The sequence below is a fragment of the Taudactylus pleione genome, unplaced genomic scaffold (assembly GCF_031769625.1).
Source record: "Taudactylus pleione unplaced genomic scaffold, aTauple2 ptg000380l, whole genome shotgun sequence".
Classification (NCBI taxonomy): domain Eukaryota; kingdom Metazoa; phylum Chordata; class Amphibia; order Anura; family Myobatrachidae; genus Taudactylus; species Taudactylus pleione.
This window is the reverse complement of record NW_028284781.1, coordinates 6,203,449-6,216,766: the sequence shown is the minus strand read 5'-3', so window position 1 is coordinate 6,216,766 and position 13,318 is coordinate 6,203,449. Positions and strand designations below refer to the sequence as shown.

Sequence of the window (13,318 nt, the reverse complement as noted above, 5' to 3'; positions counted from 1 at the left end):
TGCCCATTGATGGTTTCATAGGTGATTACAATCTAGAGCACAAAACCATCTATGGTGAACCATCGATGATTTGCACTCCTTGATGGCCAGTACTGCTGTGGGGCACGTCTGGCTAATCAGCATTGGGGCGGGGCTTAGCAGGTCATCAGGGGCGGGACTAAGCCCAGTACCGTGGGAACAAGAAAAATTTACATTGGTGCCCAGTCTGTCACCGATGGCAAAACCATCAACCATTGGTAGTTAACTATTGAGGGTTCTTAACTATCGATGGTCGATGGCCATCCCTAGTCCATTGGAAGATGTGTGCAGCTGCAATACTATGGGGATATGGCAGGTCTGGACAACCTGTAGCTCTCGGGGTGTTGTGAAACTACAATCCACAGAATGCTTTTCCAGATAGCCAGATAACTGATAACTGGCAGGCAATACTGGGACTTATAATTTCACAGCTGGAGAGCTACAGGTTGTCCAGGCCAGGCTGTTGCATGTCACCGGATGTGAGTGTTGGACATCATAGGAGAGGGAATTAGGTGGAAGATGAATGCAGTTATTGCATTGGATATTTCCGAATATCTAATCGGAATATATAGGAGGGGGCAAAGTGCAACATGTTTGATGAAAGAATCTACCTAGTATTCTTGAGACTGCATTAGTTTAGGTTGGGTATGTTACGTCAACAGTCACTAGGTGCACAGTGACTATACCGACATGTAATATGCCGAAGCCGAGATCCCAACACTGATGTAATGATACAAAGAGCATTTGACCATGCATGTTTTATGCGTTTAAACATGCCTGTAAGCAGCATGTTTAAAGTTATAATACCCGCATAGTGAAAATGCAGTAAGTAGCAATACATCCGGCATCGGCATTGTCATGTCGACAGAGTCACTGTTGATCTAGTGACTGCTGAGATGCTGACCGCATACCCATTTGTTTTGCCCTTCGGTCCAAAACCCACTGTTTCCTATGAGTAGAAAATATATAAATGGAAATAAATTACTGCAAAAATATATTTAATATTTGAAAATGTTACCATTAAATTATCAGAGCAATTACACTAACAAATATCATTAATCAGTGATCATCGGTACCACCACAGGACCCCTGCTATCACAGGCTTGGCCTGTAACCAGCTTGTGTGTATAGATGTCGTCAGTATATACTTCCAGCCTACTATTATGTTGACAGGTCATTGACATAAGTTGTGTTGAAGACAGGGACACACTTGAGATGCAACTTAAATATTCAATAGATGTGTGCCCTCCGGTAACGGGACAGGACTCGCTTTCCCGAGGTCAACTTATGCTTCATTTAATATGGGCTATCCTGGCAAATAATTTGTTCCTAATTTAAAGATGCCCACAGGGTATTCATGTAATTCATTGATGTATAATATGATGAAAGGCTTACATTGGCATCATTATTTTATAGCCTGTGGTTAGCAGTTTCTGTGAAAAAAATGCTATCTTGTTTTTTCAGTTCTTGGCTTTGTGCTTCAAACAAAATATGTTAAGCTCTTTCCTTGCGAATTATTAGCACTCTGGAAAAGGTTTATTGCCTATATTTTTAGAATATTTCCCAATTAGTGTATTGGTGTGATTTTTCTTTGTATAAAATGTTTACTTTGATATGGCAGCAATGGTATTTGTTTAGTTATCGGTAGAGTCATTTTTCACAGTTAAATGTGCTTAATGATACAATATTCTTGCTGGGCCTTGTACATAGTACATAGTGGTCCTGATTGTGAGTCGGAAACATCCGTGTCTGTGTCTTTTGACGGCCGCATTTCTGCGACTTTATGCAAGTGCTCCTACAAAGCCCTTCCCTTGTGTACGAGCCTGATTCATGATGGTTGCAGTAGCACGTCCACATCTTAGTCAGGCCCTGCGCATACAAACACTTCAACGACACACCCATAAGATGGACCATCTCTCTACTTCCGAATAGCCACCTTCCAGTCATCGCCAATCAATCTCAAATATATTTGCAATGTACTTCTCCATGCCTGCGTCTGACTTCGTAACCACAACTCTGTACGAATGCAATCGGGGCGCAAGCATGATGCAACATACAGTCAGGTCTATAAATATTGGGACATTGACAGAAGTTTCATATTTTGGCCTCTATTCACCACCACAATGGCTTTGAAAAGAAACAAACAAGATGTGCTTTACTTGCAGACTTTCAGATTTAATTTGAGGGTAATTACATCCAAATCAGGTGAACGGTGTAGGAATTACAACAGTTTCTATATTTGCCTCCCACTTTTTAAGGGGCCAAAAGTAAAGGGACAAACTAAACAATCCTAAATCTAACTTTCACTTTTTAATACTTTGTTGCAAATCCTTTGCAGGCAATTACAGGCTGAAGTCTGGAACGCATAGACATCACCAGACGCTGGGTTTCATCCCTGGTGATGCTCTGCCAGGCCTCTACTGCAAATGTCTTCAGTTCCTGCTTGTTCTTGGGGCATTTTCCCTTCAGTTTTGTCTTCATCAAGTGAAATGCATGCTCAATCGGATTCAGGTCAGGGGATTGACTTGGCCATTGCATAACATTCCACTTTTTAGCCTTAAAAAACTCTTTGGTTGCTTTTGCAGTATGCTTCAGGTCATTGTCCATCTGTACTGTGAAGCGCCGTCCAATGAGTTCTGAAGCATTTGACTGAATATGAGCATATTATATTGCCTGAAACACTTCAGAATTCATTCTGCTGCTTTTGTCAGCAATGACATCATCAATAAATACAAGGGAACCAGTTCCATTGGCAGCCATACATGCCCATGCCATGACACTACCACCACCATGCTTCACTGATGAGGTGGTATGTTTTGGATCATGAGCAGTTCCTTTCCTTCTCCATACTCTTCTCTTCCCATCACTCTGATACAAGTTGATCTTTGTCTCATCTGTCCATAGGATGTTGTTCCAGAACTGTAATGGCTTTTTTAGATGTTGTTTGGCAAACTCTAATCTGATCTTCCTGTTTTTGTGGCTCACCAATGGTTTACATCTTGTGGTGAACCCTCTATATTCACTCTTGTGAAGTCTTCTCTTGATTGTTGACTTTGACACATATACACCTATCTCCTGGAGAGTGTTCTTGATTTGGCCAACTGTTGTCAAGGGAAATAATTCTTCTGTCAGCCACCACAGTTGTTTTCCGTGGTCTACCGGGTCTTTTGGTGTTGCTGAGCTCTCCGGTGCGTTCTTTCTTTTTAAGAATGTTCCAAACAGGTGATTTGGCCACACCTAATGTTTTTGCTATCTCTCTGATGGGTTTGTTTTGATTTTTCAGCCTAATGATGGCTTGCTTCACTGATAGTGACAGCTCTTTGGATCTCATATTGAGAGTCGACAGCAACTGATTCCAAATGCAAATGTCACACCTAGAATCAACTCCAGATCTTTTACCTGCTTAATTGATAATGAAATAACGAGGAAATAGCCCACACCTGTCCATGAAATAGCTTTTGAGTTGATAGTCCCATTACTTTTGGCCCCTTAAAAAGTGGGAGGCACATATAGAAACCATTGTAATTCCTACACCGTTCACCTGATTTGGATGTAATTACCCTCAAATAAAATCTGAAAGTCTACAGTTAAAGCACATCTTGTTTGTTTCATTTCAAAGCCATTGTGGTGGTGAATAGAGGCCAAAATATGAAAATTCTGTCAATGTCCCAATATTTATGCACCTGACTGTAGATGCATAAACTGTACAGTACAAAAAGCAATCACACAACTACATCCCACATAGCAAGGCAAACTGTCACTGCTCACCCCCCTTTTTATAATGATTAGTAAATCCAACTGCTAAATGGCTGAAATATTGCAGGCTATTACTGTACATTAGCCATTTGTCTCTATATAATATCTTATTGTTATGTATAATTTCCAGCTGTTCCATTTTTGTTATTGTGCAGACTGCAGACACGTGTATACCATGCTTGCCAACTCTCCCTCATTATCAGGGAGACTCCCTGAAATAGAAGCAATCTCCCTGTCTCCCTGAACAGTCTGCCAATCTCACTGACTGCACCGTACCCCCATTATGAAGCTGTTATATTTAAAAAAAAAGAAAGAGATATTTACATTCAAATGTGATCATTAGTATCATTTCCCTGCATTGGTTATATGGCACAATGATCCCTATGGCTACAGGCATTTTCTGTAATGTATCAGTGTGTTTTCATCAACAAGTAGATCTTACTAACTGCTTTGGGGCTCATTTACATTTGGATATAAATAAAATTTATGACACACCCCTCAGATGTAGCAGTACACGCCCACTTTACCGCCACACTCATAGGTGTTGCTTTCACAATCTTCTTGAAATGCTTTTTCAAAAGTAGGCAAGTATGGTGTATATTTGTACAAATCACTGGCCTGTGTGTGAGCGTCTGATGCCATGCATACTTTGGGAAATGTCACAGAAACTAGACCATAGCGGGCACCCCTCACTCCAAGTGTCACAAAGAAAATTGTCTTATTTATTATTAGCATTTAGATAGTGGATACAAATGAATATCAAGGGGAAACAATTTACTAAATAGGCCCCTTAGACTCGATTCTCTAGTCCCCGTATTCAAACTGTGTGAAGGTGCAAATTGCTTGTTGTTTATGAATGAGGGGTTTGGGAGACATTGGGACATGAAATTCCCTCTATACAAGTCTGTGGGGGTGATGGAATGATTTTCTGGGTAACTGCTTTGTTCCAACAACCACGAAAAGTGGGACACTCCATTTTACCATTTGTTATAATATATCAAATATTTTTATTTATTTACTTTTTATATTACTGATATTTTCTTGTTTTTTTGGTAGTGTGTTTTTGAAAAAAAAAAAAACATTTAACGTAGTGTTAGCTTTTTCTAAGTTACTGAATGATGGTGGTAACAGCACCAATGTTAGTTATAGTGTAGTATGTGAATAGTTTCAGAAACCTGTGAAGGCCTCTTGAAAGTTCTATGAAACTTGGCACAGATTACTATCTTATGTTTCTGTTTGCACAGACTGTGCAAGACAGAGTTTTGATGTTCTTTATTAGGTTTCAATGTTATTTTGTTAATATTTGTTCTTTTGTTCCTTTCTTCACAGACGTATGAGTTAAATAGCTGACACTGGAAGCTTTCAGAGTAAATTTTTTGTATGGATATAAAATGCGTACACTGGTTTAGTACTATAGGTCATTTTATAGAATATGCTTACTACTGTATATTGGAGGGAAATGGGCATTAGGCCTGATTCATCACGGATCGCAATTGCAACAGCGTACGCAGATCAGCCGATGGTGTGTACTGCTCATGCGTACGTATCGCAGTGCGCGTACATGAGCTAGCATTGTGATCGCACTGCGATCACCTACACAGATACAAAGCCATCGCAGAGTGAGTGACGGGAAGTCAGCGTTTGGGGATGGTGACGTGGGAGTGGTTGGAGTAACACAGACGTGCCTGTCTGTTTGAACGCCGTTACTTGGGCGTGTATAAATTAGCCACTGCGACGGCATTCGCAGCTTGAGTACTGACTGCATGCGATGAGGTTAGCAATCTCAGGGTAAGGTCAGACCAGTTGTAATTGTGCGTGAGGGGCCGATGTTACTCGATGTTCCCGAAGTACACGCAGGACTGCAAGGTATTATGGATGTGAGATAGTGGTAGTGGGCGTCTCTATGCTGGCTCTGCAATGGCTTTGCGATTGCATTCATTAGCATATTTTCACAGCAGACCTGCGTGCGTGATCGCAGCTGCGATCACAAAAGCGGTCCATAGTCAATCAGGCCCATAGTCCAGCTTAAAATGGGAATGTTCATGGAAACAGGCATTGTTATACTGTACTTCCTGGATCCAGACAGTTAGTGAACACAAGCCATATTGTACTTGTTGAAGTTTTTACCTCTCTTCAGATCATATATGAGAGGTCCAGTGCGCAAGTTAATGCAGCGTAACGGTGCAATTTGCATAGTCATGGCACATCTAGCATAGGCACTATGCTAGTTCCATGCTTTGGACAGATCATAATTATAGGCACTGGGTAAGTTCCAGACTCAGGGTAGTTGGTAATAATAGGCACTGTGCTAGTTCCTGGCTTTGGGTAGGTGATGATTACAGGCAATGTGCTGGTTCCTAGCTCTGTGCATTTGATGATTACAGGTACTGTGCTGGTTGCTGTCTTTGGGCATTTGGTAAATATAGGCACTGTGCTAGTTTATAGCTTTCTGTGGTTGATGATTATAGGCACTGTGTTAGTTCCTGGCTTTGGGTTGTGGGTTATTACAGGCACTGTGCTAGTTCCTGGCTCTGGCAGTTGGTAATTATAGGCTGTGTTTCTAGTTCATGGCTTTGGGAAATTGGTAATTCTAGGCACTGAGCTAGTTCCTGGCTCTGGCAGTTGGTAATTATAGGCTGTGTTCTAGTTCATGACTTTGGGTGGTTGGTAGTTATAGGCACTGTACTAGTTTCTGGCTCTGGCAGTTAGTAGGCTGTGTCATGTTCATGGCTTTGGGTGGTTGGTAATTATAGGCACTGTACTAGTTTCTGGCATTGGGTGGTTGGTAATGATAGGCACTGTGCTAGTTTCTGGCTCTGGTAGTTGGTAATTATAGGCTGTGTTATGCTCATGGCTTTGGGTGGTCGGTAATTTTAGGCACTGTACTAGTTTCTGGCAATGGGTGGTTGATGATTACAGGCACTGTGCTAGTTCCTGGCTCCAGGCAGCTGATAACCACAGGCACGGAGTTGATCCCTGGCACTGAGCTGTTGGTGATCACTAACACTGTGGCAGTGGCGTAACTAGGGTATTTGGAGCCCAGGGCAAATTTAAAAAAGAAGTCCCCCCCACCCCCTTCCCATATGTGCGCGTGCAGCGAAAAACCCCTTTATCGTCACTCTGAACATTCCATTCCATATGCACCTTATATGTATGCAATGTCCCCAGTTGTGGTCCCTCTTATGCAGGCCCATAGTAGTGCCCCTTATACAGTACCCCCAGTAGTGGTCCCCCTTATGCAGCCCCCATTAGTTCACCTTATTCCGTGCCCCCAGTAGTGGTCTCCCTTTGCAGTGCCCCATGTAGTGGTCCCCCCTATGAGGTGCCCCCAGTAGTGGTCCCCCTTATATAGTGCCCCCAGTAGCAGTCTCCCCAATGCAGTGCCCCCAGTAGTGGTACCCCCTTATGCAGTGCCCTTTATATAATGCCCCAAGTAGTAGTCCCCCCTATGCAGTGCCCCCAGTAGTGGTACCCCCTATGCAGTGCCCTTTATGTAGTGCCCCCAGCAGTAGTCCCCTCATGCAGTGCCCCCAGTAGTGGTCCCCCTTATGCAGGCCCCCAGCAGTGATCCCCCCTATCCAGTGCCCCTTATACAGTGCCCCCTGTAGTGGTCCTCCCTATTTAGTGCCCCCAGTAGTGGTCCCCCAGTGCAGTGCCCCTTGTGCCCCTAGTAGTAAGCCCCTTATATAGTGCCCCCAGCAGTAGTCTCCCCTATCCAGTGCCCTTATACAGTGCCCCCTGTAGTGGTCCTCCCTATTTAGTGCCCCAAGTAGTGGTCCCCTAGTAGTAAGCCCCTTTTGTAGTGTCCACAGTAGTAGTTTCCCTTGCGCCCCTAGTAGTAAGCTCCTTATATAGTGTCCCCAGTAGTAGTTCCCCCCCCCAGTAGTAGCCCCCAGTAGAGGTTCTCCCCTTCCGATGCAGTGCCCCCAGTAGTAGCCCCGCCCAGTTGTAGTCCCCAGTAGTGCCCCACCCCCAATAGAAGTCCCCCCAGTAATGGTGCCCCCCCCCCTGTAGTGCACGGCGGTGATGTATGTGCAGCAGCAGCCAATGAGAGTCTGTCTGACTCACATTGGCTGCTGGTTAACACACACAGCGCCGCCGTGCGCTGTGCGGTGATGTGTGTGCAGCAGCAGCCAATGAGAGTCTGTCTGACTCTCATTGGCTGCTGGTTAACACACACATCGCTGCCGCGCTTGCGGCGATGTGTGTGTTAAACTGCACAGCCTGAGCCCGCCTCCTGGCGCTATTGAGTAAGCGCTCAGGGGGACGGAAGGGGCTCGGCTGTGCAGTACAGGACCAGTGGTGAGCGCAGGGAAGTTTAGCGCCGGTCCTGTGTAAATGTGTAGCGCTGACCGCACACACTGCGGTCGGCGCTACACTGCGTAACTAGGGCGGGCCAGGGCACACACCCTGCTCGACCACCCACTGCACTGTGGGCTAGATGTATCAAGCATTGGAAAGAGATAAAGTGGTGAGAGATAAAATACCAACCAATCAACTTCTGTCATTTTACAGGCTGTGTTTGAAAAATGACAGTAAGGAGCTGATTGGTTGGTACTTCTCTCCACTTTATTTCTCTCCAAATTTTTGATACATCTCCCCCTGTGTTAGCTCCTGATTCCAGGCAGTTGGTGATCACTTGTCTTTTTGATATCACAGACCCATTTTTCCTGTTTTGCGGCACCCACAGATTGCAGCTTGTTTAGCATATTTTATCCTGTGTCCTGCAAAATTCAAAAAAAAGATTGCTGCATGTTTAAAGGCCTATGAAGTAATGTCAGCAACACTAGGTTGCTACCATGAGAGGTAATAACATTTTTTGATACATCTCCCCCTGTGTTAGCTCCTGATTCCAGGCAGTTGGTGATCACTTGTCTTTTTGATATCACAGACCCATTTTTCCTGTTTTGCGGCACCCACAGATTGCAGCTTGTTTAGCATATTTTATCCTGTGTCCTGCAAAATTTAAAAAAAAGATTGCTGCATGTTTAAAGGCCTATGAAGTAATGTCAGCAACACTAGGTTGCTACCATGAGAGGTAATAAGAATTTATTATTCCAGTCTATCCATTACACTTGGAAAGATTAATGGGAATTTTCACTTGGAGTGAAACTTTTTAGTTTCTCTTTGGTTTGTCTATAAAATCCTCTTACAACTTTACACAAATAGCATAGAAATTTCACAGCTTACATGATACCGCCAAATTCTGAATTAACTTGCAGATGCATTCGAAAAGTAAAAGGAAACACATTTTATTTGGCTGAAAAGCATCACATAAGACAGTTGAACAAGATGTAATCACTAATGCTGGGCATACACTCTACAATTAGCTGCCAGATATCTGGCCAATCTGGCTGGTTGGAATGAAAACCTGGTAATGTATGGGAGCAAATGACAATAGAAATTTGCTCCCAAACACTATAAAACGGACCAGATTTTCCTTTCCACCAGACAGATTTGACAGATATCTGACAGATAATTGTAGAGTGTATGCCCAGCATAAGTTATGGGATGTCAGCTCAGGTTAGCTCCATGCTCAGGAAATATGTATGCCAAAGTCAGTATTTCCAAGCTAATCAGTCATACCGAGCTGGGATAATAAAGGGGTGTACTTGCCTACTTTTCAAAGATAATTTCAGGGAGATTACTGTCAATTACCACTAAGTAGCTGTGTTTGTCCCAGAGGCGGATCTACTGTGAAACTAATGAAGCTTAAATTTCGGGGCCCCTAACCCTGGAGGGACCCTAAAGCACATTTTTTTAATGAAAAAACTTTATTGATTTTATTAAAAAGTTCACTAAGTGTGTGTAATTAAAATAAGGTTATTTTAGTGATATAATCATAAACCAATGGGTTGAAGTACTTAATATTGACCTTAGAATATGCTTAATAGTCGTGCATGTAGGGGTGGTTTCTGAGTACCCAGAACCCCCCTCCCTGATCAGTACTGGCCAGCAGACACTCTATCTACAGCTCTGACTGGAGAATAGCTCTTATGAGCAAGATAGAAAGCTGCTGTCAGTGTCACTGCTGAGTGCAGTACTGCCAGGTGCCACTAGATACTCCCATCTCCATTTGTGCTCTCCCATCTGCCAGAAGTTATCCCTGCAGTGCTGACCACAAACTGAAAGCTAAGCTGATTGAGGGATGGCATGCAGTTCAGAGGCAGGAACAAGTAGTGTGGGGGAGAGACCTTATTTAGGGGGATTCCAGAGATCCCACTCAGGAGGATCAATAGCTGGGATCCTACAGAGGAAGTGAGTAAGTTTTGTTTTTGTATGTGATCTATCTACAGTCTCTCTCTTTCTCCTGGAGGCTTCTACATCTATCAATCTAGCCACCTACAGTCTCTCACTCTCTGTGGGTGTCTACATTTATCTATCTACAGTCTCTCTCTCTCTCTCTCTCTCTCTCTCTCTCTCTCTGGGGGGTTTCTATATCTATCCATCTATCTACAGTGTCTCACTCTCTGGTGGGTTTCTATATTTATCTATCTACAGTCTCTCATTCTCTGGGGGTTTCTACATCTATCTATCTACAGTATCTCACTCTCTGGGGGGTTCTACAGTCTCTCACTCTCTGGGGGGTTTCTACATCTATCTATCTATCTATCTATCTATCTACCGTATCTATCTGCAGTCTCTCATTCTCTGGGGGGTGTCTACATCTATCTATATACAGTCTCTCATTCTCTGGGGGGTTTCTACATCTCTGTCATTTGGGCCTCAAGATCCTTGCAAGGGCACCAAGGCCCTTTTGACCTTGTTGGATGTTGCCCTATTGTTGCTGGTTGCAAAGGGGCCCCCATAATGGTTCAAGCTTCAGGGCTTCAAAAATATAGATCCACCACTGGTCTAGCCCCACTCATGGGGCATGTCTAGCCTCACCCATGAGGCTTATCTAGTGCCACCCTGGGTGTGTCCATCAAGTCATGTAAATGCAAATTAACAACAAACTGGGTAATTGAGTATTGAGGCTGGCAGAAAATTGTGGGCAAGTCCTGGGTCTGAGCTACACAATGGCCATCTTATATTGAGCTCTAGGACTGGGCACTAGAACCCAGTGTAACCAGCATTGTAATCCAGTAAACCTGCATGGTGCAAAAACCGAGCATCATCCACATTGGATACTAGAACCTGGTATAACCAGATTATGAAATGCGGGTGCATATTTTCTCTGTTTGAAGTTGGGGAATTGGCTCAACATACAGCTTGAAGGCAGCACAATCATTCATCACAGAGGCATGGTAACGCGTCTTGGGACAAGTCCATCATGTCTGCGGTTGAATTGTGGAACTTTGTCCACTTTCATGCAAATACTAATGACTAACTAAGGATTCACTCTGGCTTGTTTTGGCTATATACAACTCCATTTTGCTCTTTTGGTCCAATAACCACACTTGAATGTGTTGCATCACACTTTATACCTGAGGGCCCTGCAAACAAATATATAATAAACATTTTAAACACTTATTAGACTTAGATGTATCAGACTTACAGTAGATGGGTAATCACAGTACCTTAGAGTCTCAACGTTTTTTTCACGGTACCCCTAAGCCAAAAATGTCCTAATGGAATGATCAGCAAACATGATTAAATTAAGAAAATCCTGCTTACCGGCCACTGGGCCTAAATCTGAGTCTGATGCAGCGGTGATGTTGGACACAGTGGAGCAATTATTATTTAGTCTTTTGCACATGCTTCTAAGCACTGCGTATGCTTGCAGATAGCCCGCATACAGAGTCAGAGCTGCGATTAAGGCACACCTGGGTAACCAGGGGCATAACTACAGACTCGGAGGCCCTTGCTAAACTCTCATGGTGGGCCTCCTATTTGATTTCTATAAACCCTTAAGTCTGTATGTTCTATCATATCCGCTAATTTCTGCATCATGGATATTAGAAACATGTAACAATTTTAAATACAATCTACAGTGAAACTCCATTTCATTGAACAACACATACAACACAGTACATGTACGATGTGTCCTCAATATACCACACAACGTGACTTGCCTTGGCGTGAGTGAGCCAGCCGCCAGATCCTGTGCAACTCTGCTAGCGTCAGGCATCTTTCTTTTTTTTTTTTGCCGAAAATGCACCTAAGATGCAATGTGACGTGACTAGGTCTCACCAGCAGACTGTGCTGATTACTTTGATATGCGACACTTGTATATCTATGTGCACCTGAGTCTGTATATGCAGCACAACGGAACTTGGAATGAAAAAAGCTGCGGACGCTACATTGTAACACTTTGTATACAGATTCAGGGACTCAGTCGCACACAGACATACACGTGTCACATATCAAATTAATCAGCACAGTCGGCTGGCGCGTCCTAGTTGCATCGCATTGCGACTTGGCAAAAAAAATGCAAAAATAACGCCTGGCGCTAGCATGGTCTCACTGGACCTGGCGCCCAGAGAAGGGGTTTTTACCGCAACTGCAGCAAAGATATGTAAGGGCACATCTGTAAACCCATTCAGCCAATGACATTCTAAAAAAATGGAGTTTTACTGTATATGCAAAATAAATAAGAATGAGAATTGATTACAATTTTATTATTGTATGCTTTTTTCATATCTTAAAATTCCTTCTTCTTCACTATAACTTCTTTGAAATCCAGCTTCCTAGCCACGTACAGGCTCCGTGATTAGGTTGTCCTTTGAAATCTTCTATTCTAGTATTTTTGGTCTCCTTATAGGTTTCAAAGTTTCCTGTTTTATCACAAGTCGTAACCAACTTTTACGTTTCTCACTACCACTCGTATGTTTTTTGGAGGACAGTATCACGACACTTGAAAATTGTTTGCGCTATACTAAGCACCTACAAGAGGAGATGTTAATGTTGAAACTGGCAAGTTATTCGCAAGCATCAACAATAAAGGTCAAGACAGTCAATACTTAGGGTCAATGTGATCCCCAATCATTAACACGTCACTTCATAGTACCCAGCAGCACCTGCAGGTATAATAGCCTGCCCCTCCTCCTGAACTTTGCTGCTTGTTCATAATCTCCATCCACAACAGCAGCAGCGTCCTACATGCCCTGGCTCATCTCCTCCTCACTCAGCCCAGCATGCAGCGGCCGGCCAATCACCTCTCTCTAAGCTCACTGCGCGTCCGAGTGCGTTCCCAGAAGTGGCCCGCATTGTTGCAAACCGGCCACTCGCAGCAGGTATGTTGTGGGCATTGGGTGCAGGCTCCCAGGTGAGCCGACTCCGGAACACTACTGCACTGCTCCAAGCACCCTTAGGATGCTGGGACAGCCTGCAGGGTGCACGGTGGTGGGCCATCGTAACTTTGTAGGCCCCTGGACATTTGCCAGTCTAGCTTCCTAAGTTACGCCACTGTGTGTAACCCATGTAAATGGCTGTGTACTACCTCTCTAATGCAACATGAGCATGTGGCCTAGCATACCAAGATGGTAGCTTAAAATAATTTAACTTGTAGCTGTACCGCCCACCTGTGGCACCCCTGCAAGTGCTCTGTTTGGGATCCATGGTACTAAGGAATATCTCATTGCCCTTGTGGAAGAACATAGCT

General features: G+C 43.7%; 1 protein-coding gene across 2 annotated transcripts in view; it reads left to right on the top strand.

The window, feature by feature from the left end:
• CHN2 (chimerin 2) overlaps positions 1–13,318 on the top strand; it is a 183,285-nt gene that overhangs the window by 143,265 nt on the left and 26,702 nt on the right. The gene's annotated exons all lie outside the window — the stretch shown is intronic.